This window comes from Mesoplodon densirostris, unplaced genomic scaffold, assembly GCF_025265405.1.
Source record: "Mesoplodon densirostris isolate mMesDen1 unplaced genomic scaffold, mMesDen1 primary haplotype scaffold_35, whole genome shotgun sequence".
Classification (NCBI taxonomy): domain Eukaryota; kingdom Metazoa; phylum Chordata; class Mammalia; order Artiodactyla; family Ziphiidae; genus Mesoplodon; species Mesoplodon densirostris.
Window position 1 is genome coordinate 11,307,046 of NW_026778195.1, and position 27,138 is coordinate 11,334,183.

Genomic DNA, 27,138 nt, shown 5'->3' on the forward strand with positions numbered 1-27,138 from the left:
GAAACGTTTCTAAAACTCAACAAATAGTCCCTGTCCTGGTGCTCTGGTTTGACTTTCCAACTGCTTTACTATCCATCTCCCAACTTGGAGAGACAGCCCCTTTTACCTCCTGGTTCGCACAGGTTGCCAATTTGGCAGAGGATGGAAGGGAATAGGGAGAACCAATGAGAGAGTAGCTGTTAGGCATTTGGACGGGCACCTGTCACTCTAATTTCCCGGCAGGAAGATGAATTAACCAAAGTCTCAGACACCCATCGGGAACCAGTATAGGTCCTGAACCGAAATTTTGGACTTGCGTTCAGCTCACAGAAAAGGAGTTGAAAAATGGAGCTCAGGGCCACAGCAATTCACACACTGGCAGATTAATAAAGGACAACTATCGACCAAAAATTTGTTGATGGAAGGCAACGAGGCCGACTTGAAAGCGAGGCAGAATAGCAGGAAACAGATTTCAAGAGGTACGTAGGAATCGCCTGTAAAGCACAGGAAGAGGGGCACAACTTCGACAATGATGCACTTGGCCAAATAGGGCTCATGCGTTTACTCGTGAATATATTCAGGAGAAAACGCATATGCCCTTTTTGGCCAGGCAAGCAAGCAGGCAATGCAAATCGGCACTACAAAGAAGTATCACTTCCCATCGGTCCAAAGGGACATCCACAATATGTGTAAAAACCAGAAAGGCAAGACAGGCCCTGCAGAACAGGTAGCCTTGTTATGATGATGGGCGGGATGTAAATTGCCAACTGCCTCACTGGAGGAGTGCATTGTGTTCCCTATAACAAGTAAACAACAGAGCTACAGAGACAAGGGCACTTCCAGTCTAGGGAATATACCTTGGGAAAACTGAAAATCAATAAGACAGAGCCACCACCAAATTTAGGGCTGCACTGCTTACAAGAACCTCAACTTGGGTACACCTTAAATACCCCAGGAAATATAAAAATGGTTCAAAAAATTGTGGTACTTACATACGATGGAATATCCCTCAGCCATGAAATCAATGTCATAAGACCAGTAGCAGCAAAGTCAGTGGATTCAGGTACGATGATTGTAAGTCAAATAAGTCACACAGAAAAAGAAACTTGTCATAAGATATCACTTATGAAGATCCTGTAAACATGGCTACACGAGAACTGAGTTAGGAAAGAGAACAGAGTCTCACATTTAGAAAACACTCTTATGCCTGCTTAAGGGGGAAGGAGAGGTGGGGTGATGCATAAAACCAGAGTTTGATATAAGCACAGGTACCGTTCCAAAAACCAAATATGTAATACACAAGACCTACACCTTCCTCAGTGAAAGGGACTCAAAACCCCATATTTCCCGCAGAGGAAGAGATCTGAGTAGTAAGAATCTTAAAACCTATGTATTGATATGTCTCCGTAAGGGAATCCAGTGTGTCTAGACTGGCATAAACATGGCAGTGAGAATCAGCTCAAACCCACAATAAAAAGGAATTTCAAAAACAAAACAAAAAAATGGAAATCCTTTACAATTCCTTCAGGGTCTCTGATGAAACCTGGAATGACCCTATCTACAATGACAGCTGGATGTGGCATAAGGCTGGACACTTGGGACTGAGAGGATTGATGAGGTTGGGTGAGAAAATGCAGACCCTTTAAAGCAATAATGCATTGCCCCCATTCCATGGGTCCCAACTCTCCAGGTTGAAGGGAATATTACTACAGCTATAACATGTACAGGAAACCTAGAGAATGGACACACTGTGAATACGAAAGGTTTCTAAAACTCAACGAAAAGACCCTCTCGTGGTGCTCCGGTTTGACTTTCCAACTGCTTTACTATCAATCTCCCAACTTGGAGAGACAACCCCTTTAACCTCCTGGTTCGCACAGGTTGCCAATTTGTCGGAGGATGGAAGGGAAGAGGGAGAACCAATGAGAGAGTAGCTGTTAGGCATTTGGAAGGGCACATGTCACTTTAATTTCTCGGCAGTAAGAAGAATTAACCAAAGTCTCAGCCACCAATCGGGAACCAGTATAGGTCCTGAACCAAAATTTTGGTCTTGCGTTCAGCTCACAAAAAACGAGCTGAAAAATGGATTTCAGGGGCACAGCAATTCACAAACTCGCAGTGTAATAAAGGACAACTATCGTACAAAAATCTGTTGAGGGAATGCAATGAGTCGGACTTGAAAGCGAGGCAGAATAGCAGGAAACAGATTTCAAGAGGTACGTAGGAATCACCTTTAAACGCAGGAAGAGGGGCACAACATCGCCAATGATGCACTTGGCCAAAAAGTTCGTTTGTGTTTTCTCCTGAATATATTGAGGAGAAAACGCATACGCCCTTTTTGGCCAAGCAAGCAAGCGGGCAATGCAAATCTGCACTACAAAGAAATATCACTTCCCACCGGTCCAAAGGGACATCCACAAAATGTGTAAAAACCAGAAAAGCAAGACAGGCCCTGGAGAACAGGTAGCCTTGTTATGATGATGGGTGGGATATAAATTGCCAAATGCCTCACTGGAGGAGTGCATTGTGTTCCCTAAAACAAGTAAACAACAGAGCTACAGAGGCAAGGTCACTTCCAGTCTAGGGAATATACCTGGGGAAAACTGAAAATCAATAAGACAGAGCCACCCCCAAATTTAGGGCTGCACTGCTGACAAGAACCTCAGCTTGGGTACACCTTAAATATCCCAGGAATTATAAAAATGGTTCAAAAAATTGTGGTACTTACGTACGATGGAATATCCCTCAGCCATGAAATCAATGTCATAAGACCAGTAGCAGCAAAGAGAGTGGATTCAGGTACGATGATTCTAAGTGAAATAAGTCACACACAAAAAGAAACTTATCATAAGATATAACTTATGAAGATCCTGTAAACATGGCTACACATGAACTGAGTTGGGAAAGAGAACAGAGTCTCACATTTAGAAAACACTCTTATGCCTGCTTAAGGGGGAAGGAGTCGTGGGGTGATGCATAAAACCAGAGTTTGATATAAGCACAGTTACTGTTCCAAAAACCACCTATGGAATAGACAAGACCTACACCTTCCTCAGTGAAAGGGACTCAAAACCCCATATTTCCCGCAGAGGAATAGATCTGATAGTAAGAATCTTAAAACCTATGTTTTGATATGTCTCCATAAGGGAATAAAGTGTTCCCAGACTGGCATAAACATGGCAGCGAGAATCAGCTCAAACCCACTATAAAAAGGAATTTCAAAAACAAAAAATAAACAGGGAAATTCTTTACAATTCCTTCAGGGTCTCTGATGAAACCTGGAATGACCCTATCTACAATGACAGCTGGATGTGGCATAAGGCTGGACACTTGGGACTAAGAGGATTGATGGGGTTGGGTGAGCAAATGCAGACAATTTTAAGCAATAATGCATGGCCCCCATTCCTTGGGTCCCAACTCTCCTGGTTGAAGGGAATATTACTACAGCTATAACATGTACGGGAAACCTAGAGAATGGACACACTGCGAATACGAAAGGTTTCTAAAACTCAACGAATAGTCACTCTCCTGGTGCTCCGGTTTGACATTCCAACTGCTTTACTATCAATCTCCCAACGTGGAGAGACAACCCCTTTAACCTCATGGTTCACACAGGTTGCCAATTTTGCAGAGGATGTAAGGGAATAGGGAGAACCAATGAGAGAGTAGCTGTTAGGCATTTGGACGGGCACATGTCACTCTAATTTCCCGGCAGGAAGAAAAATTAACCAAAGTCTCAGCCACCCATCGGGAACCAGTATAGGTCCTGAACCAAAATTTTCGACTTGTGTTCAGCTCACAGAAAACGAGTTGAAAAATGGAGCTCAGGGGCATAGCAATTCACAAACTGGCAGAGTAATAAAGGACAACTATCGTCCAAAAATCTGTTGATGGAAGGCAATGAGGCCGACGTGAAAGCGATGCAGAATAGCAGGAAACAGATTTCAAGAGGTACGTAGGAATCGCCTGTAAAGCACAGGAAGAGGGGCACAACTTCGACAATGATGCACTTGGCCAAAAAGGGCGTATGCGTTTTCTCCTGAATATATTCAGGAGAAAACGCATACGCCCTTTTTGGCCAAGCAAGCAAACAGGCAATGGAAATCTGCACTACAAAGAAGTATCACTTCCCACCGGTCCAAAGGGACATCCACAAAATGTGTAAAAACCAGAAAGGCAAGACAGGCCCCGGCGAACAAGTTGCCTTGTTATGCTGATGGGCAGGATGTAAATTGCCAACTGCCTCACTGGAGGAGTGCATTGTGTTCCATAAAACAAGTTAACAACAGAGCTACAGAGCCAAGGGCACATCCAGTCTCGGGAATATACCTTGGGAAAACTGAATATCAATAAGATAGAGCCACCCCCAAATTTAGGGCTGCACTGCTTACAAGAACCTCAACTTGGGTACACCTTAAATATCCCAGGAAATATAAAAATGGATCAAAAAATTGTGGTACTTACGTACGATGGAATACCCCTCAGCCATGAAGTCAATGTCATAAGACCAGTAGCAGCAAAGAGAGTGGATTCAGGTACGATGATTCTAAGTGAAATAAGTCACACACAAAAAGAAACTTATCATAAGATATAACTTATGAAGATCCTGTAAACATGGCTACACATGAACTGAGTTGGGAAAGAGAACAGAGTCTCACATTTAGAAAACACTCTTATGCCTGCTTAAGGGGGAAGGAGTCGTGGGGTGATGCATAAAACCAGAGTTTGATATAAGCACAGTTACTGTTCCAAAAACCAACTATGGAATAGACAAGACCTACACCTTCCTCAGTGAAAGGGACTCAAAACCCCATATTTCCCGCAGAGGAATAGATCTAACTAGTAAGAATCTTAAAACCTATGTATTGATATGTCTCCATAAGGTAATAAAGTGTGCCTAGACTGGCATAAACATGGCAGCGAGAATCAGCTCAAACCCACTATAAAAAGGAATTTCAAAAACAAAACAAAAAAACAGGGAAACTCTTTACAATTCCTTCAGGGTCTCTGATGAAACCTTGAATGACCCTATCTACAATGACAGCTGGATGTGGCATAAGGCTGGACACTTGGGACTGAGAGGATTGATGAGGTTGGGTGAGCAAATGCAGACCATTTAAAGAAATAATGCATGGCCCCCATTCCATGGGTCCCAACTCTCCAGGTTGAAGGGAATATTACTACAGCTATAACATGTACGGGAAACCTAGAGAATGGACACACTGTGAATACGAAAGGTTTCTAAAACTCAACGAGTAGTCCCTCTCCTGGTGCTCCGGTTTGACTTTCCAACTGCTTTACTATCAATCTCCCAACGTGGAGAGGCAACCCCTTTTACCTCATGGTTCACACAGGTTGCCAATTTTGCAGAGGATGTAAGGGAATAGGGAGAACTAATGAGAGAGTAGCTGTTAGGCATTTGGACGGGCACATGTCACTCTAATTTCCCGGCAGGAAGAAAAATTAACCAAAGTCTCAGCCACCCATCGGGAACCAGTATAGGTCCTGAACCAAAATTTTGGACTTGTGTTCAGCTCACAGAAAACGAGTTGAAAAATGGAGCTCAGGGGCATAGCAATTCACAAACTGGCAGAGTAATAAAGGACAACTTTCGTCCAAAAATCTGTTGATGGAAGGCAATGAGGCCGACGTGAAAGCAATGCATAATAGCAGGAAACAGATTTCAAGAGGTACGTAGGAATCGCCTGTAAAGCACAGGAAGAGGGGCACAACTTCGACAATGATACACTTGGCCAAAAAGGGTGTATGTGTTTTCTCCTGAATATATTCAGGAGAAAACGCATACGCCCTTTTTGGCCAAGCAAGCAAGCAGGCAATGCAAATCTGCACTACAAAGAAGTATCACTTCCCACCGGTCCAAAGGGACATCCACAAAATGTGTAAAAACCAGAAAGGCAAGACAGGCCCTGGAGAACATGTTGCCTTATTATGCTGATGGGCGGGATGTAAATTGCCAACTGCCTCACTGGAGGAGTGCACTGTGTTCCATAAAACAAGTTAACAACAGAGCTACAGAGCCAAGGGCACTTCCAGTCTTGGGAATATACCTTGGGAAAACTGAATATCAATAAGATAGAGCCACCCCCAAATTTAGGACTGCACTGCTTACAAGAACCTCAACTTGGGTACACCTTAAATATCCCAGGAAATATAAAAATGGATCAAAAAATTGTGGTACTTACGTACGATGGAATATCCCTCAGCCATGAAGTCAATGTCATAAGGCCAGTAGCAGCAAAATGAGTGGATTCAGGTATGATGATTCTAAGTCAAATAAGTCACAAAGTAAAAGAAACTTATACTAAGATATCATTATGAAGGTCCTGTAAACAAGGCTACACAGGAACTGAGTTAGGAAAGAGAACAGACTCTCACATTTAGAAAACACTCTTATGCCTTCTTAAGTGGGAAGCAGAGGTGGGTTGATGCGTAAAACCAGAGTTTGATAGTAGTACAGGTACTATTCCAAAAACCAAATATGGAATAGGCAAGACCTACACATTCATCAGTGAAAGGGACTCAACCTCCCATACTTCCCGCAGAGGTATATATCTGACTAGTAATAATCTTAAAACCTATGTATTGATATGTCTCTGTAAGGGAATCAAGTGTGTCTAGACTGGCTTAAACATGTCAGTGAGAATCAGCTACAACCCACTATAAAAAGGAATTTCAAACAGAAAACAAAAAAACAAGGAATTTCTTTACAATTCATTCAGGGTCTCTGATGAAACCTCTAATGAACATATTTACAACGACAGCTGGATGTGGCATAAGGCTGGACATTTGGGTCTGAGAAGATTGGTGAGATTGGGTGAGCAAATGCAGACCTTTTAAAGCAAAAATGTGTGGTCACCATTCCATGGGTCCCAAATCTCCAAGTTGAAGTGAATATTACTACAGCTTTAACATATACGGGAAACGTAGAGAATGGAAACACTGTGAATACGAAAGGTTTCTAAAACCTAACTAAAAATCCCTCTCCTTGTGCTGCAGTTTCACTTTCCAACTGCTATACTATCAATCTCCCAACTTGCAGAGACAGCCCCTTTAACCTCCTGGTTCCCACAGGTTGTCAATTTGGCAGAGGATTGAAGGGAAGAGGCAGAACCAATGAGAGATTAGCTGTTAGGCATTTGGACTGGCACATGTCACTCTAATTGCACGGGAGGAAGAATTAACCAAGACTCATCCCCCTGCCGGGAACCGGTATAGGTCCTGCAACGAAATTTTGGACTTGCGGTCAGCTTACAAATAACGAGTTGAAAAATGGAGCTCAGGGGCACAGCAATTCACAAACTGGCAGAGTAATAAAGGACAACTCTCGTCCAAAACTCTGTTGATGGAAGGCAACGAGGCCGACCTGAAAGTGAGACAGCATAGCAGGAAAGAGATTTCAAGAGGTACTTTGGAATCGCCTGTAAAGCACAGGAAGAGGGACACAACTTTAACAATGATGCACTTGGCCAGAAAGGGCGTATGTGTTTTCTCCTGAATATATTTAGGAGAAAACGCATACACCCTTTTTGGCCAAGCAATGAAGCGGGCAATGCAAATCTGCACTACAACGAAGTATCACTTCCCACCGGTCAAAAGGGACATCCACAAAATGTGTGAAAACCAGAAAGGGAAGACAAGCCCTGGAAAACAGGGAGCATTGTTATGCTGATGGGCGGGATGTAAATTGCCAACTGCCTCTCTGGAAGAGTGCATTGTGTTCCCTAAAACAAGTAAACACCAGAGCTACAGAGCCAAGGGCACTTCCAGTCTAGGGAATATACTTTGGGAAAAGTGAAAATCAATAAGCCTGAGCCACCACAATATTTAGGGCTGCACTGCTTACAAGAACCTCATCTTGGGTACACCTTAAATATCCTAGGAAAGACAAAAATGGTTCAAGAAATTGTGGTACTTACATACGATGGAATATCCCACAGCCATGAAATCAATGTCATAAGGCCAGTAGCAGCAAAATGAGTGGATTCAGGTACGATGATTCTAATTGAAATAATTCACACAGAAGAAGTAACTTATCATAAGATATCACTTATAAAGGTCCTGTAAACATGGCTACATATGAACTGAGTTAGGAAAGATAACAATGTAACTAATCTTATCATAACATATCACTCATATCGGGAATGTACACATGAACTGAATTACAAACACAACAGTGTCACACATTTAGAAAACATCTCCAGCCTCCTTAAGGGGAAACCCGAGGTGGGGTGATGCATAAAACCACAGTTTTAAATTAGCACAGATACCGTTATATAAACCATGTATGTAATACACAACACCTACTCCTGGCACAGTGAACTGGACCCAACACCCCCTATTCATTGCAGAGGAATATGTCTGACTCTAAGTATTTTAAAACATATGTATTCTCATGTCTCCATAAAGGAATCCTGTCTATGTATAACCGCATGAACACAGCACTGAAATTCAGTTAAACCCACTTATAAAAATAAATTTCAAAAGCAAATTGCAAAAACAGTGAAACAGTGAGAAAGTTTTAAAAATTACTTTCAGGGCCTGTGATGCAACCTGGATTGACCATCTTTACACCCACAGCTGGATGAGACGTAAGACTGGACACTTGGGGCTGACAAGATTGCTGAGGTTGTGTGAGCAAAAGAACACCACTTAGAGCAATACTGTGTGCTACCCATTCTAGTGGTCCCAACTCTCCATTTTTAAGGGAATCTTCCTACAGTTAAAACATGCATGGGAAAACCAGTGGATGGTACACTGTGTAATTGGGAACGTTTTCTAAAAGGTACCTCATTTTTCCTTTTGTCGTGCTCGGCTTCACCATTCCATCTGAATTACTAAAAATATCCCCACTTGGAGTGTCAGCACCTTTACCCTCCTGTTATGCACAGTTTGCAAACTGTGCAGAGGATGAACAGGAAGAGGGGGAATAAATGAGAGATTAGCTGTAGGTGTTTGCATGGGCACATGTCACTCTAGTTTCCCACCAGGAAGAATAATTAACCAAAGGCTCAGCCTGAAGCCCTGGAACCAGACTAGGGCCTAAAGCCATCCTGCGGTATTGCAGCCAGCTCACAAATAGGCGAGTTGAAAAATGGAAATCAGGGGCACAGCAATTCACAAACTTGCAGAGTTATAAAGGACAACTATCATCCAGATATATATTGAGGTAAGACAGTGAAGATGATTTGAATGCAAGGCAGAATTGAAGGAAACAGATTTCAAGAGGTAGATTGGAGTCGTCTTTAAAGCACATGAAAAGCGAAAGAACTTCGACAATGTTGCCCTTAGCTGAAAAGGGAGTATGTGTATTTTCTTGAATATATTCGGGAAAAAATGCATATGCCCTTTTTGGCTAAGCAAGCCATCAGGCATTGCAATTCCACACTACAGAGAAGTATGCCTTACCTCCAATCAAAAGGGCCATCCGCAAATAGTGTAAAAACCACAAATGCAGGACAGGCCATGGAGAAAAGGGAGCCTGGTTACGCCGATGGACAGGATGTAAATTGCCAACAGCCTCTCTGGAGAACTGTATGTTGTTTTCCAAAACAGAGCTACAGAGCATAGCACACTTCCACTCATGGGCGTGTATTTTGGGAAAACTAAAAATCCAAAACACACAGCCAGCCCAAAGTTTAAGGCTGCTCTGTTTACAAGAACCTCGACTTTGGTACACTTTAAATATCCCAGGAAAGGAAAAAAAAATGGATTTAGATGTTGTGGTACTTATATACAATGGAATGTCACTCAGACATAAAATCAATGTCATAAGGCCAATAGCAGCTTAATGAGTGGCTTTAGGTATGATGATGCTAAGTGAAATAAGCCACAAAGAGAAAGAAACTTATTGTTATATATCACTTATAGAGGGAATGTAAACATGGCTACACATGAACTGAATTTCAAAAGAGAACAGAGTTATACATTTAGAAAACACACTTATGCCTCCTTAAGGGGAAAGGTGACGTGGGGTGATGTGTAAAAGCAGAGTTTGAAATTAGCACAGATCCCTTTCCATATACCAAATATATAATAGATAAGACCTACTCCTTTCTCAATGAACTGGACACAAAACACCCTATTCACTGAAGAGGAATACATCTGACTGGTAATAACCTTGAAACCTATGTATTTATATGTCTCCATAATGGAATCAAGTGTATGTAGACTGGCATAAACACAGATCAATGGAACAGGACAGAAAGCCCAGAGATAAACCTACATACCTATGGCTATCTCATCTATGACAAAGGAGCTAAGGATATACAATGGAGAAAAGACAGTCTCTTCAGTAATTGGTGCTGGGAAAACTGGACCCCTACACATATAAGAATGAAATTAGAACACTCCATAACACCATACACAAAAATAAACTCTAAGTTGATTAGAGATCTAAATATAAGACCAGACATTATAAAACACTTAGAGGAAACCATAGGCAGAACACTCTATGACATAAATCACAGCAAGTTCCTTTTTGACCCACCTCCTAGAGAAATGGAAATAAAAACAGAAATCAACAAATGGGACCTAATGAAACTTAAAAGCTTTTACACAGTACAGGAAAACATAAACAAGATGCAAAAACAACCCTCAGAATGGGAGAAAATATTTTCAAATGAAGCAATTGACAAAGGATTAATCTCCAAACTTTACAAGCACCACATGTAGCTCAATATCACAAAAACAAACAACCCAATCCAAAAAAGGGCAGAAGACCTAAATAGACATTTCTCCAAAGAAGATATACAGATTACCAAGAAACACATGAAAGGATGCTGAACATCACTAATCATTAGAGAAATGCAAATCAAAACTACCATGAGGTATCACCTCACAGCAGTCAGAGTGGCAATCATCAAAAAAATCTACAAAACAATAAATGCTGGAGAGGCCTTTATTGGAGAAAAGGGAACAAATTTGCACTGTGGGTGGGAATTTAAATTGATATGGGCACTAGGGAGAACTGTACGGAGGTTCCTTTAAATAACTAACAATAGAAGTACCATACGACACAACAATCCAACTACTGGGCATTTGCCTTGCGAAAACCATAATTCAAAGAGTTATGTACAAAAATGTTCATTGCAGCTCTATTTGCATTAGCCAGGACATGGAAGCAACGTAAGTGTCCATCGACAGATGAATGGATAAAGAAGATCTGGCACATATATACAATGGAATATTACTCAGCCATAAAAAGAAGCAAAACTGAGTTATTTGTACTGAGTTGGATGGACTTAGAATATGTCCTACACAGTGAAGTAAGTCAGAAAGGGAAAAACAAATACTGTATGTTAACAGAGATATACGGAATCTAATGAAGAAAAAAAAAAGATTTTGAAGAACCTAGTGGCAGGACAGGATTAAGGACACAGACATAGAGAAAGGACTTGAGGACACCGGAAGGGGGATGGGTAAGCTGGGACGAAGTGAGAGAGTGGCATGGACATAAATACATTACCAAATGTAACACCGATAGCTACTGGGAAGCAGCCACATAGAACAGGGAGATCAGCTCGGTGCTTTGTGACCACATAAAGGGGTGGGATATGGAGTGTGGGAGGGAGATGCAAGAGGGAGGGGATCTGGTGATATTTGTATATGTATAGCTGATTCACTTTGTTGTAAAGCAGAAACGAACACTCCATTGTAAAGCAATTATACTCCAATAAACGTGTTAAAGGGAAAAAAAAAAAAAGAAAGCCCAAGGATAAACCTACACACCTATGGTCAACTAATCTATGACAAAGGAGGAAAGACTATACAATGGAGATAAGACAGTCTCTTCAATCATTGGTGCTGGGAAATATGGACAGCTACATGTAAAAGAATGAAGTTAGAACACTCCCCAACACCATACATAAAAATATATTCAAAATGGATTAGAGACCTTAATGTAAGACCGGACAGTATAAAACTCTGAGAGGAAAACTTACGAAGGATACTCTGACATAAATCACAGCAAGATCTTTTTTGATCCACCTCCTATAGTAATGAAATAAAAAAGAAAACTAAACAGATGGGACCTAATGAAACGTAAAAGCTTTTGCAAAGCAAAGGAAACTTCAAACAAGACAAAAAGACAACCCTCAGAATGGCAGAAAATATTTGCAAACGAATCAATGGACAAATGATTAATCTCCAATATATATAAACAGCTCATGCAGCTCAATATTAATAAACCAAACAACCCGATACAAAAATGGAAGATCTAAATAGACATTTCTTCCAAGAAGACATAGAGATGGCCAGTACGCACATGAAAATCTGCTCAACATCACTAATTATTAGAGAAATGGAAATCAAAAGTACAATGAGGTATCACGTCACATCATCAGAAAATCTACAAACAACAAATGCTGGAGAGGGTGTGGAGAAAAGGAACCTTCTTCCACTATTGTTGGGAATGTAAATCGATACAGTCTCTATGGAGAACAGTATGGAGGTTCCTTAAAAAACTAAAAATAGAATTACCATATAATCCAGCAATCCCACTACTGGGCATATACCCAGAGAAAACCATAAATCAAAAAGACACATTCAACACAGTGTTCATTGCAGCACTATTTACAATAGCCAGGTAATGAAAGCAACCTAAGTGCCCACAGACAGACGAATGGATAAAGATGTGGTAGATATATACAATGGAATATTACACAGCCATACATAGGAATGAAATTGGGTCATTTGTAGAGACCTTGATGGATCTAGAGACTGTCATACGGAGTGAAGTAAGTCAGAAAGAGAAAAACAAATATTGTATATTAATGCATATATGTGGAACCTAGAAAAATGATACAGATGAACCGGTTTGCAGGGCAGAGAGAGAGACACAGATGTAGAGAACAAACATATGGACACCAAGGGGGGAACACCATGTGAGGGTGGTGGTGGGATGAATGGGGAGACTGGGATTCACATGTGCACACTTATATGTATAAAATAGATACCCAATAAGAACCTGCTGTATAAAAGAAATAAATAATTTTTTAAAAATTAAAAATATATAAATAACATTTAATAAAATAAAACAGAATAAAAGTTTTCCCTTCACATAGATGTCTTTATATTAATGCATTATTTCCATGTTTATATCTCCAAATTTAAAAAAAGAGGAATAAATAAAATCTACCTTGAACCAAAAAGAAAAAAAGAAAAAAAAAAAAAACAGAACCCACCAGTTATACAGAGGAAAATCGTATCAGGGCACTAGCTCCAGTGGTAAAAAATTCTTAAGTTGGTCAGAGGTGGGAAATCGTCTCCCATGCAGTCAGCAGCGCTCCCCCCCACAAGGAGCATCCTCATTGCAAAGCTGGGGAACTGTGTCGAGGCGTCTGTGAGTAAATGTGAGCTGAGCCCGAGTCCTGCTGCAGCTGAACTCTTCCCACCCTTTCCAGGTAAAACACCTGAATATGTACAAGCACTTGCAAGCCTAGAGGAAGGGCTGTGGAGCCACACCAGCGACAGCACGTAGGCCGACTTGGTGCCTGCTGGCCAGTTAGGATGGTCCTGGCCCCAGATGCTCTTCTGGAAGCTTTCCATTTCCCTGCCTGAGATTCCTCTCCTGCCATGGTCCCCACTGTTTTTTACTTCCTCACCTCCGCCTGGGGAGAAAGTCCAGCGGCAGGTATGGGTGACACATCCTCTTCTTTAGAAGGTGGCAGCCTGGCAACTCCTGCTTAAAGTCCAGCAGAGCCCCACTCACACTGGGCCACCCACAAAGCCACGGCCCCTCACTCCCTCCCACCACCCCAGCCCCGACACTGCTGACGGGGCAGAGAATATGGCGTCAGGCACAGCTACAGGGGCTCTTAATGACTGGAGAGGTGTTTATATTGACCTCAACCCAGGCACACCTGGAGAGGGCTGGCAGGCAGTGTCAGGCTGCCAAATCAGCCAATCCTCACGCCTCAGGGGCTCACAGTTGCAGAAACTGAACCTTGCTAAACGGGCTACGCCCAAGGAACAGGTGTGGGCCCTTGAGAGTCAGGCTCGACAAGGGGCTGCAGCTGCGGCTTGTTTTCTTATCATTTTATCTGGTCCATGAGTGGAAAACAACTTCAAGAAGACCCTATCCTAATGAGAGGAACCCAGGAGTCAGGGAGAGGAGTGATGGTGGGTGGAGACAGAGGCCTGGTGCCCTGGCTGCACTGGAAGTGTCTGGAAGACCAGGCAGAGAGAGGCTGCGCAGAGTGATAACCAGGGTCACAGACCTGTCAGAGCTGCTGTTTGTTAGTTCAAGTCCTGCTCTGAGGTGTTCTGTGTCAGCTGTGAGCGACAGGTGAGCTGGGGATTCTCTGCAAGGTGGGCTATGTGCACAGTTCCTGTGTGTCCAGCCCTGCTGGGGTACCTGCCCAGGGGAGCTCTGTATCCTGGGAAGGGCCTGACTATGAGAGCCCAATGGGCTGCTGGGTAGCTGCACAGGTGAGCTCCATACCCTGGGAGGGACTTGACCACGAGAGCCCCGTAGGCGGTGGGGTGGGGGGTGCAGCCCAGGTGAGCTCCATATCCTGGGATTGGCCTGACCACGAGAGCCCCATGGGCTGCTGGAGACCTGGTAAAGGATATCAGGACAGTCAGTGAAGCCACCGAGGATATACATCCAGTAGCTCCTATTTCCTACACCCTGCTGCTCATTCTACCATCCAGCAGGCCATGGCATTCTGTATTAGACTTCAATGATGCCTTCTTCTGTATTCCATTCATCTCAGAGTCACAAGAATTTTCGGCTTGTGAGTGGCAGGAAACAACATGCAACACAAGCAATAATGCTGGGCCGTCCTGCCCCAATGGTTCAAAAATCCCCACACCATCATTGGGGAAATGTCCTCTAAAGACCTAAACGTTCTACCTCTGTAAAAGGGAACCCTCTTTCAATATGCAGATGACATTCTGATCCCCAGGCCTACTAAAGACGCCTCTGAACTACCTAGCCAAGAAAGGATAAAAGGTGTCCAAGAAAAAGGCTCAAATATCCCAGGCTAAGGTGACATGTCTGGGCTTCATTCTCACAGATATTCGGAGAAACGCATCCCAGGATAGGGAAGAAGCCATTTGCAGCCTTACCTCTTCTAAAACTAGAAGACAGCTTAGGGGTTCCTGCGGAGGCCAAGGTTTTCTGCATCTGGATCCCTAACTACAGTCTAATAGCTGGGCCTCTACATGAAACACTGACACAGAAAGATGATGATCCTTTTGTATAGAATCCAGAAGCAGCCTTTCAAGAATGGAAAGAGAAGTCAATTCAGACCCTTGCCAAGGAACTCCCTAATTTAGCTAAACCTTTTTACCTTTACATACCCGGTCAAAGGTTAATCGTCCTTGGAGCCTTAGTGCAAAAACTGGGACCACTTGAAATGGAGCAACACAAGAATGCCCTTCAGGTATGATAAACTATGGTCACCAAGGGCTTTGCCCACCGACTCATCAGGCCAGGATACTGGGGTATCTACAAAGCTGGAAATCAGCAGCCTGCAAGGCCAGCTCCCTCCTAAGGGAAAAGGACCCCACGTGGTGATCCTAACCACCCATCATGCCCTGAAGTTGCAGGGGTCACTCTTTGGGCACACTGACCTCGAGTGAGGAGGCCCTCCAACTCCAACCTCCAGAGAGACAAACGGGAGCAACGGGCCACCAAGATGACTCGTGTGACCATCACTTGACCTGGAGTTTCTCTCAGAAAACAACAAGGCTGTGCCCCGAAAGAGCAGACTACTGCTTGCAGGACTTCCTGCACCCAGAGGGGAGCTAATAAGCTTGGCGGGGGAAACGTATATCACGCTTTCACCATAGAAAACCCTACAGACACCGCGGTGATGGTGGCCAATATGACCGGCTGGACTGCTGGCTACTTCTAAAGGCCGTTGACTCAGTGGACGTCATGGTCCTGGATCACAACTGACCCTGGACTGTCTGGGAGTTGCGCGGCCAGGGTTCTGACACATGGTGCTGTTTGTACATTAATTCAGGGACCTAATTAAAGAAAGCACAGACTACTGGTCAGAGCATCTAGGCTGGCAAAAACGGTCAGCCTAAGGTCGCCAAACAAATGTGGGGTGGGGTGAAACCTGCCACTGCTGCATCTCTGCTCATCTCTTTCCTGGACCATTAAAGGTCATTAGAATCTGTAACACTTCCAGTGCTGGTGCTCAGGCAGACGAGAAGTTGGGCAGGAGGCCTTGGGACAATCAACCTCACCTGGAGGCTGGTGGGGAGATGTTTTGCCCCTCCCCCCAGGTATCAGGGCTCCCACCACAGCATGAAGCACTTACAAAAGAGGGGTCTGCACAGTCAACACCCCAAGAATGAGGAACGGAACAAAAAGCAGAGGAGGTGTTTGTCTCCGGCAACATTCATTAAAAATTCCTGGGAGATAAAAAGAGAATCTGGGCAATAAAATAAAGTCTAACCTGTTTTTTCTTTGTGCTTTGTCTAATTTCACGTGCTCCTAGGGTTCCGCATGCAGAGGTCCCAAACCCGGCACTTCAGACCCGATTTCCTAGTGCAGAATGGCTGGGTCGACACCTCAGCTAGCAGGTTCCCATGCAGACTCCATGGTTTAGAGCCTGAGCTGCAGCCAACCCAGCCCTCGAGAGCTCCATCCCCTCCCACCCAAGGATGCTGCCGGGATCCCTACACAGCATCCCATCCCACAGCCCTTGGGGGAGTGCACGCTCTCACCCCTCCATTCTGTTTTAAAAATAATGTTTCCTTTGCTTCTGAACCAAACTCAGTCTTGATCTGTTGGCTCCAATGACACTGGGCATGGGGACTCCTGTTGGGGTCCACTCTGGAGGATCAGTAACAGAAATTGAGAACATTGTAACTTCAATGAACAGATGTGTGAGCCAAACTGTAGTTAACATAGAGCAGTGTATAATGCTCGGGTAAAATAAGATGTTTCTAAGACTTACCTTTGATATTTCCATCACTTTACTATAAGCAAGTTCAGTGAAGACGTCTGTCTTATTTGTCAGGTCAACATTAGAGAAATGAAGTGATTGATTTCCATGGATGTACATCGAATACTCTTGGCTGAAGCTTCAATCTTGTTTTGAATGCTTTTCCATTGAAAAGGATACCTCTCTTTCAGCTCCCCCGTTTCTGAGAAGTATAAAATCTTATAATTTATTATTACCAAAGGGGAAAGGTAGGAGAAGGGATATATTAAGAGTTTGGGATTAACACATACACACTGCTATGTATAAAATAGATCATCAACAAGGAACTACTGTATAGCACAGGGAACTACACTGAATATTTTGCAATAACCTATAAGGGGAAATAACCTGAAAAAGAATCGATATTTTTATTGACATCATCTATCAATGACAGATAAAATGTAACCTAAGCAAGGCTGATGGTGAACACTTCTGACCCTGAAGATTTCAATCATCTAAAGTTTGGGCTCTGCCTATTTCCCAAGGCCCTTAATGGACATACGTGTAGCCGTAGCTTAAAAATTCCCCAATTTGGGGTTCGGGGAGACACTGATTTGGAAAAATCCCTGGTGTTCTCCTTACATGCACGGGACCCTTCCTACAGCTAAAACATGCCTGTCACACCTAGAGGATGGTACACCGTTTGATCGGAAAGAGTTTGGAAAAGGCACCTCATCTCCTCATCGCCTGGTGCTCGGGTTCACCCCTCCAGCATCTTTCCTAACAATCTCCTCACTTGGGGATATCAGCACCGTCAACATCCTGTTGCACACAGTTTGGAATTTGTCCAGAGGATGAAGCGGAAGGATGAGAAAAAATTAGAGGCAAGTCTTAGTTGTTCGGACAGGCACATGCCACTCTAATTTCCAATCCGGAAGACAAATTCATCAAAGGCTAGAATTGCCCACGGAAACAGAATAGGGCTAGAGGCAATCCTGCTGTTTTGTGTCCAGTTTCCAAAAACACAAGTTGAATAATGGAACTCAGGGGCACTAAAATTCATGAAACTGCAGAGTTGAAAACTATTGTCGAAAAATATCTTGAGGTAAGTCACAGAAAAGGACTTGTAAGCAAGGGAGAGTGGCAGGAAACAGATTTGAAGAGGTAGAAAGGACTCCCCATTAAAGCACAAGAAAAGGGTCTGAACATCGCCAATGATGCAGTTTGCCCAAAAGGGCGTATGCATTTTTTTCTGAATATATTCAAGTAAAGGCCATACACACTTTTTATCCAACCAAACAGGTGGGCACTGGAAATCAATACTACAAAATGTATCACTTCACATCAGTCAGAAGGGCCATCCTCATAAAGTGTAAACACCAGAAATGCAGGACAGGGTGAGGAGAAAAGGGAGCACTGTGAGGTTGATAGTGGAAATGTAATTTGCCAACAGCCACTCTGGAGAAGTGTATTGTGTTTGCTAAAATATCTAAAAAATGAGCTACAGAGCATAGGGCACTTGCACTCATGGGCGTATACCTTGGGAAAAACAAAAATGGACAGAAAACAGGCCCGCCAACGTTTACCACCTCTCTGTTAAAAAGGGCCTCCACTTGGATATAACCTAAATGTCCCTGGAAGGATAAAATGGATAAAAGAGATGGGGTACTTATGTAGAGTGGAATATTACTCATCCAGAAATCCATGAAATAAGGCCAGTTGTAACAACTCTGGAGGAGTTACATACGATCATTCTAAGTGACATATGTCAGAAAGAAAAAGACACATATCATAAGATGTCACTTAAAGGTGGAATCAAAAATGGCTACACATGAAATAAACTACAAAACAGAAACATAGTCAAATATGTAGAAAATAGACATAAGGCTGCTAAATGGGAAAGGTGGGGAATGGTGAGGTATTATCCAGGAGGTTGAAATTAGCAAAGATACCATTCCAAGTACCGAATTGAATAACTGACAAGGCCTACACGGTACCTCAAAGAACTGCACTCAGCCCACTCAAGTCAGTGGACAATAATACATATGACTCGTAAGCATCTGAAAAATAATTTATTGTTGTCTCTCAGTACATGAATCAAGTGGATGTACAGCAGCAAAAAACAGAGCTTTGAAAATCAGCTGTAACCAATATAAAAATAAATTTTAAAATATTTATAAAAACAGTGAGACAGACAAAAATTCTTACAACAATTGTTGAAGGGCTACAATGTAACAGGGATTGAACACATGTAGACCCACAGCAGGATGATATATAAGGCTGGAAGCTATACAGGCTAAGAGATGTTAGAGAGGCTGTGTGAGGAAATGCAGACCTTTTAAAGTAATACTGCCTGGTACCCATTCCATGGGTCCCAAATCGGCAGGTTCAAGGGAATCTTCTGACAGCAAAAACATGCCTGGGAAACCGAGATGAATGTACACCGTGTGCTCAGGAAAGGTGTCTAAAATGCACCTCATTTTTGATCTCCTGGTGCTGGGGTTCGCCATTCCAGCCACATTACTAACAATCTCCCCACTTGGAGAATAAGCACCTTTAACCTCCTGTTTCACACAGTTTGCAATTTGTGCAGAGGATAAATGGGAAGGGGGGAACCAATGAGAGATTAGCTGTAGGAGTTTTGACAGGCACATGTCACTCAAATTTCCCATTAGGAAGAAGAATTAACCAAAGGCTCAGCCTGCCTCCTCAGAACCAGAATAGGGCCAGAAGCAATCCAAAGGTTTGGCGGCCAGCTCACAAAAACAACGAGTTGCAAAATGGAGCTCAGGGGCAGACAATTCAAAGACCTGCAAAGATATAAATGATAACCAACGTCCAAAAATATATTCAGGTAAGGCAACGAAGAGGATCTGAATGAGAGGCAGAATTGCAGGAAACAGATTTCAAAAGGTAGATTGTACTCACATTTAAAGCATATGGAAAGCAGCAGAATTTCTCAAATGATGCAGTTGGGCAAAAGGGTGTATGCGTTTTTTTCGTGAATATCTTTAGGAAAAAAACGCATACAGAGTTTTTGGCCAACCAAGCAAGCGGTAAATGCAAATCTGCACAACAAAGAAGTCTCAATGTCCACTGATCAGAAAGGCCATCCAAAAAATGTGTACAAACCAGAAATGCTGGAGAGGTCATGGAGAACAGGGAGCCTAGTCACGCTGATGGGTGGGGTATAAATATCCAAGAGCCACTCTGAAGAAGTGTATGCTGTTTCCTAAAACATTTAAATACAAAGCCCCGGAGGAAAGGGGACTTCAACTCATGGGCATATAACTTGGGAAGACTAAATATTGACAAGACACAGGCACCCCCAAATTTAGGGCTGCTCTGCATACAAGAACCTCAACTTCGGTACACCTTAAATATCCCAGGAAAAAGAGAAATGCATAAATAACTTGTAGTAATTTTGTACAATGGAATATCACTCAGACGTGAAATCAATGTCATAAGGCCAGTAGCAGCATAAAGAGTGGATTTAGGTATGATGATTCTAAGTGAAATTAGTCACACAGAAAAAGAATCTTATCATAAGATATCACTTACAGAGGGAATGTCAACATCACAACACATGAACTGAATTAAGAAAGAGAAAAGAGTCTCACATTTAGAAAACACTCTTATGCCTGTTTAATGGGAAAGGAGAGGTGGGGTGATGCATAAAACCAGAGTTTGATATTAGCACAGGTACCATTCCATAAACCAAATACAGAATAGACGAGACCTACCCCTTCCTCAGTGAACGGGACTCAAAACCCCTATTCCCTGCAGAGGAATATATCTGACTAGTAAGAATCTTAAAACCTATGTATTGATATGTCTCCGTAAGGGAATCAAGTGTGTCTAGACCGGCATAAATACGTCAGTGAAAATCAGCTCAACCCCATTATAAAAATGAATTTCAAAAACACACACACAAAAAAAGTGAAATTCTTACACAATTCCTTCAGGGGTTCTGATGAAACCGGGAATGACCCTCTCTGCAAAGACAGCTGGATGAGACATAAGGCTGGACACTTGGGACTGAGAGGACTGGAGATTGGGAGAGAAAATGCAGACCCTTTAAAGTAGTAATGCATGCCACCATTCCATGGATCCCAAATCTCCAGGTAGAAGGGAATATCACTACAGTTATAACGTGTATGGGAAACCTAGAGCATGGACACCCTGTGATGGCGAAAGGTTTCTAAAAGTCTCCTAATTTTTCCACTCCTTGTGCTCCAGTTTGGCATTGCAACTGCTTTACTATCAATCTCCCAACTTAGGAGAGCCAGCCCCTATAACCTCCTGGTTCGCACAGTTTGCTAATTGTGCAAAGGATGAAAGGGAAGAGGGAGAACAAATCAGAGAGTAGACGTAGGCATTTCGACGGGCACATGTCACTCTAAATTCCCGTCAGGAAGAAGAATTAACCAAAGCCTCAGCCACCCACAGGGAACAGTATAGCCAGCCCTGGTACAAGTATAGGTCCTGAAGCAAAATTGTGGATTTGCGGTCAGCTCCCAAAAATGGGATTTGAAAATTGGAGCTCACGGGCACAGCAATTCACAAAACTACAGAGTTATAAAGGACTACTCTCTTCCAAAAATCTGTTTAGGGAAGGCAACGAAGCTGACTTGAAAATGAGGCAGAATTGCACAAAACATATTTCAAGAGGTAAATTGGAATTGCCTTTAAAGCACAGGAAAATAATCACAACTTTGACAATGATGCACTTGGCCAAAAAGGGCGTATGCCTTTTCTCCTGAATATATTCAGGAGAAAACGCATACGCCCTTTTTGGTCAATCTAGCAAGAGTGCAATGCAAATCCACACTACAAAGAATTGTCACTTCCCACGGGTCAAAAGGGACATCTGAAAATCTGTAAAAACCAGAACGGCAAGAGGGAGATGACAAGGGCATGAAGCAATGTGATCCCAAGGGTCATGAAGGATTGTGATGACAAGCGCATGGAACATTTTGAAGAAAAGATTATGTAGCATATTGCTGACAAAGGCATGGAGCATTGTGATGACAAGGTTCATAGAGCACTGTGATGACAAGTGTCATGGAGCATTGTGATTACAGGGGTCATGGAGCATTGGGATGACAAGGGCATGGAGGATTTTGATGACAAGAGTCCCGGATCATTTTGTTGTCAGGGTTCATGGATCGTTGTGATGACAGGGGTCATGGAGCATTGAGATCACAGGGGTCATGGAGCATTGTGATGAGAAGGTCAAGGAGCATTGGGCTGAAAATGTTCATGGAGTATTGTGATGACAGGGATCCTGGAGGATTGTGATGACAAGGTACTGAAGCATTGTGATTAGAAGACCATGGAAACTTGTGATGACAAGTCTCATGGAATATTCTGATGAAAAGGAGCATGGAGCATTGTGATTACAGGAGTCGTGGAGCATTCTGATGACAAGGGCATCGAGCATTGGGATGAGATGGCCATGGAGCGTTCTGATGACATGCATCATGGAGCTTTGTGATTACAAGGGCATGGAACATTGTGATGAAAAAGGCATGGAACGTTGTCATGACAGGGTTCAAGGAGCATACTGATGACAAGTGTCAAGGAGCATTGTGATGACAAGTGTATTGAGCATTGTGATGACAAAGGTCATGGAGCATTGTGATGAGAAGACCATGGATAATTGTGATGACGAGCGTCATGGGGTGTTGTGATGATAAGTGTTATGGAACATCGTGATCACAATGGTTTGGAGCATTATGATGACAGAGGTCATGGAGAATTCTGATTTCATTGTGATGACAATAGCATGAAGCATTATGATGATGGGCATGGTGCATTGTGATGACAGGGTTCATGGATCATTGAAATGAAAAGGGGCATGGAGCATTGTGATTACAGGGGTCTTGGAGCATTGTGATGAGAATCGTCATGGAGCCTTGTGATGACAAGTCCATGGAACATCGTGATGGCAGGGGTCATGGAGCATTGTTATGATAGGGCTAATGGAGCTTTGTGATGGCAAGGGCATGGAACATTGTGATGAGAAGGCCATGGAGCATTCTGATGACATGCATCATGGAGCTTTGTGATGACAAGTCATGGAGCAATGGGATGAGAGCGTTCATGGAGAATTGTGATGACAATGACATGGAACATTGTGATGAAAAGTTCATGGAGCATTGTGGTGACAAATTTCACAGAGCCTTGTGATGATGAGGGCATTGACCATTGTGATGACACAGGTCATGAAGCCTTGTGATGATGGGACACACGGAGCATTTTGATGAATGGTGTCATGTAGCATTGTGATGACAGGGGCATGGAGCATTGGTCTGACAAGTTTCATGGATAATTGTGTTTACAGTGGGCATAGCACTTTGTGATGACAAGGGCATGGAGCATTGTGATGACAAGGTCATGGAGTATTGTGAAGACAGGTGTCAGGGAGCATTGTGATAGCATATTTCATGTTCCATTGTGATGACAATTGCATGGAGCATTGTGATGCCAAGTGTTATGGAGGATTGTGATGACAAAGGTAATGGTGCAATGTGATGATAAGGGCTTGGAGCATTGTGATGACAAGGGTCATGGAGCATTGTGATGACAAGGGCATGGAGCATTGTGATGACAACGGCCATTGAGAATTTTGATGAAAAGGTCATGAAGCTTTGTGATGACAAAGGCATGGAGATTGCTATGACAGTGGTCATGGGGCATTACAATGACAAGTGCATGGAGAATTGTGATGACAATAGCATGTAACATTGTGATGAGAAATGTCATGGAGCATTGTGATGAAAAGGACGTGGAAAATTGTGATGACAAGGGACATGGAGCATTGAGATGACCAGGGCATGGAGCATTGTGATGGCAAGACCGTGGAGCACTGTGATGAGAAGACCATGGATAATTCTGGGGACGAACATCATGGAGCACTGTAATGACAAGGGGCATGGCGCATTGTGATGATACGTCTCATAGAGCATTGTGATGACAGGGGTCATGGATCATTGTGATGACAAGGGTCATGGAGTATTCTGATGACAAGCTTGTGGAGTATTGTGATGACAAAGCATTTAACACTGTGATGGGAAGTGTCATGGAACATAGTGATGCCAAGAACGTGGAGAATTGTGATGATAGGGAACATGGAGCATTGTGATGACCAGGGCATGGAGCATTGTGATGGCAAGACCGTGGAGCATTGTGATGAGAAGACCATGGATAATTGTGATGACGAGCGTCATGGAGCGCTATAATGACAAGGGGTATGGAGCATTGTGATGAGAGTGGCCATGGAGCATTGAGATGACAAGTGTCATGGAGCATTTAGATGACAAGGGCGTGGAGCATTGTGATGAGAAGACCATGGATAATTGTGAATGACGAGCGTCATGGAGCACTGTAATGACAAGGGTTATGGAGCATTGTGATGACAGTGCATATAGAGCATTGTGATGACAAGTGTCACGGAGCATTCTGATGACAAGCTTATGGATTATTGTGATGACAATGGCATGGAGCATTGTGATGAAAAGGGCATGGAGCATTGTGATGACAGGGGTCATGGAGCATTGTGATGTCAGGGGACATGGAACGTTTTGATGAATAGGGTCATGGAGCATTTTGATGACAGGGGTTATGGAATAATGTGATGTCAGGGGTCATCGAATATTGTGATGATAATTGCATGTAGCATTGTGATGACAGGAGTCATAGAACATTGTGATGACAGGGCTGAGGGAGTATTGTGATGAATAGTGATGAAACATTGTGATATCAGTTGAGAGAGAGCATTTTGTTGAGAAGTGCATGGAGCATTGTGATGACAAGGTTTATGGAGCATTGTGATGACAAGATTGTGGAGCACTTGATGACAAGCGCATGGCAAATTGTGATGATATGTGTCATGGAGCATTGTGCTGACAAGCACATGGAGCGTTGTAATGACAACGGTCTTGGAGCATTGTGCTGAGAAAGGCATAGAGTATTGTGATGACAAGGGTCAAAGAGCATTGTGATGAAAAGTTCATGGAGCATTATGGTTAAAAAGGTCACAGAGACTGTTGATGACGAGGGCATGGACCATTGTGATGACAAAGGTCATGAAGCACTGTGATGACTGGAGTCACGGAGCATTGTGATGACAGGGGTCATGGAGCATTGTGATAACAAGGGCATGGAGCATTGTGATGACAAGGGCATGGATCATTGGTCTAATATATTTCATAGATTATTGCAATGACAGTTGGAATGGCGCATTGTGATGACAAGGGGATGGAGCATTGTGAAGACCAGGTCATACAGTATTGGAAGACAGGTGTCAGGGAGCATTGTGAGGACATATGTAATGGCCCATTGTGATTACAATGGCATGGAGCATTGTGATGCAAGTGTCATGGAGGATTCTGATGACAAATGTAATGGAACATTGTGATGACAATGGCTTGGAGCATTGTGATGAAAAGGGTCAGGGAGCATAGTGCTGGTAAGTGCATGGAGAATTGTGATGACAAGGGTCATGGAGAATTCTGATGACAAGCTTGTGGAGTATTTGGATGACAATGGCATGGAGCATTGTGATGAAAACTGCATGTGGCATTGTGATGAAAAAGGCATGGAGCCTTTTTGTGACAGGGTTCATGGAGCATTCTGACGACAAGTGTCAGGGAGCATTGTGATGACAAGTGTATTGAGAATTGTTATGACAAAGGTCATGGAGCATTGTGATGAAAAGGGCATGGAGTATTTTGATGACAGGCATCATGGAGCGTTGTGATGACAAGTGTTATGGAACATTGTGATCACAAGTGTTTGGAGCATTGTGATGAAACCGGTCATGAATCATTTTGATTTCAAGGATCATGGAGCACTGTGATGACAACGGCATGAAACAATGTTATCCCAAGGTTCATGGAGGATTTTGAAGACAATGGTAATGGAGTATTGTGATGACAAGCACATAGAACATTGTAATGACAATGTCATGTAGCATTTTGCTGACAAAGGCATGGAACATTGTGATGACAGGTGTCATGGACCACTGTGATGACATGCGTCACATAGCATTGTGAATACAGGGGTCATGGAGCATTGGGATGACAAGGGCATGGATCATTGTGATGACAAGTGTCATGGAACATTGGGCTGAAAATGTTCATGAAGTATTGTGATGACAGGTGTCATGGAGCATTGTGATGACAAGAGTCCCCGAATACTGTGTTGTCAGGGGTAATGGAGTGTTGTGATGACAGTGGTCCTGGAGCATTGTGATGATATTGGTCATGGAGCATTGTGATGAGAAGGTCATGGTGCATTAGGCTGAAAATGATCATGGAGTACTGTGATGACAGGGGTCATGGAGCATTGTGATGACAAGTGTATTGAGAATTGTGATGACAAAGGTCATGGAGCTTTGTAATGAAAAGGGCATGGAGTATTGTGATGACAGGTATCATGGAGCATTGTGATGACAAGTGTTATGGAACATTGTGATCACAAGTGTTTGGAGCATTGTGATGACAGAGGTTTGGATCATTTTGACTTCAAGGAGCATGGAGCATTGTGATGACAAGGGCATGAAGCAATGTGATCCCAAGTTTCATGGAGGATTGTGATGACAATGGAAATAGAGTATTGTGATGACAAGCGCATAGAGGACTGTAATGACAAGGTCTTGTAGCATTTTCCTGACAAAGGCATGGAGCACTGTGATGACATGTGTCATGGAGAACTGTGAGGACAAGCTTCACGGAGTATTGTGAATACAGGGGTCATGGAGCATTGGGATGACAAGGGCATGGATCATTGTGATGACAAGGGTCATGGAGAACTGGGGTGAAAATGTTCATGGAGTGTTGTGATGACAGGGGTCATGGAGCATTGTGATGACTAGGGAATGCAGCATTGTGATGAGAAGAGTCCCGGATCATTGTGTTGTCAGGTGTCATGGAGTGTTGTGATGACAGTGGTCATGGAGCATTTTGATGATATTGGCAATGGAGCATTGTGATGAGAAGGTCGTGGAGCATTGGACTAAAAATGTTCATGGATTATTGTGATGACTGGGGTCATGGAGAATTGTGATGACAAGGGAATGGAGCATGGTGATGACAAGGTCCTGGAGCATTGTGATGAGAAGACCATGGAGACTTGTGAAGACAAGTCTCATGGAGCATTCTGATTAAAAGGGGCATGGAGCATTGTGATTACAGGGGTCTTGGAGCATTGTGATGACAGAGGTCATGGAGCATTTTAATTTTGTTGTGAT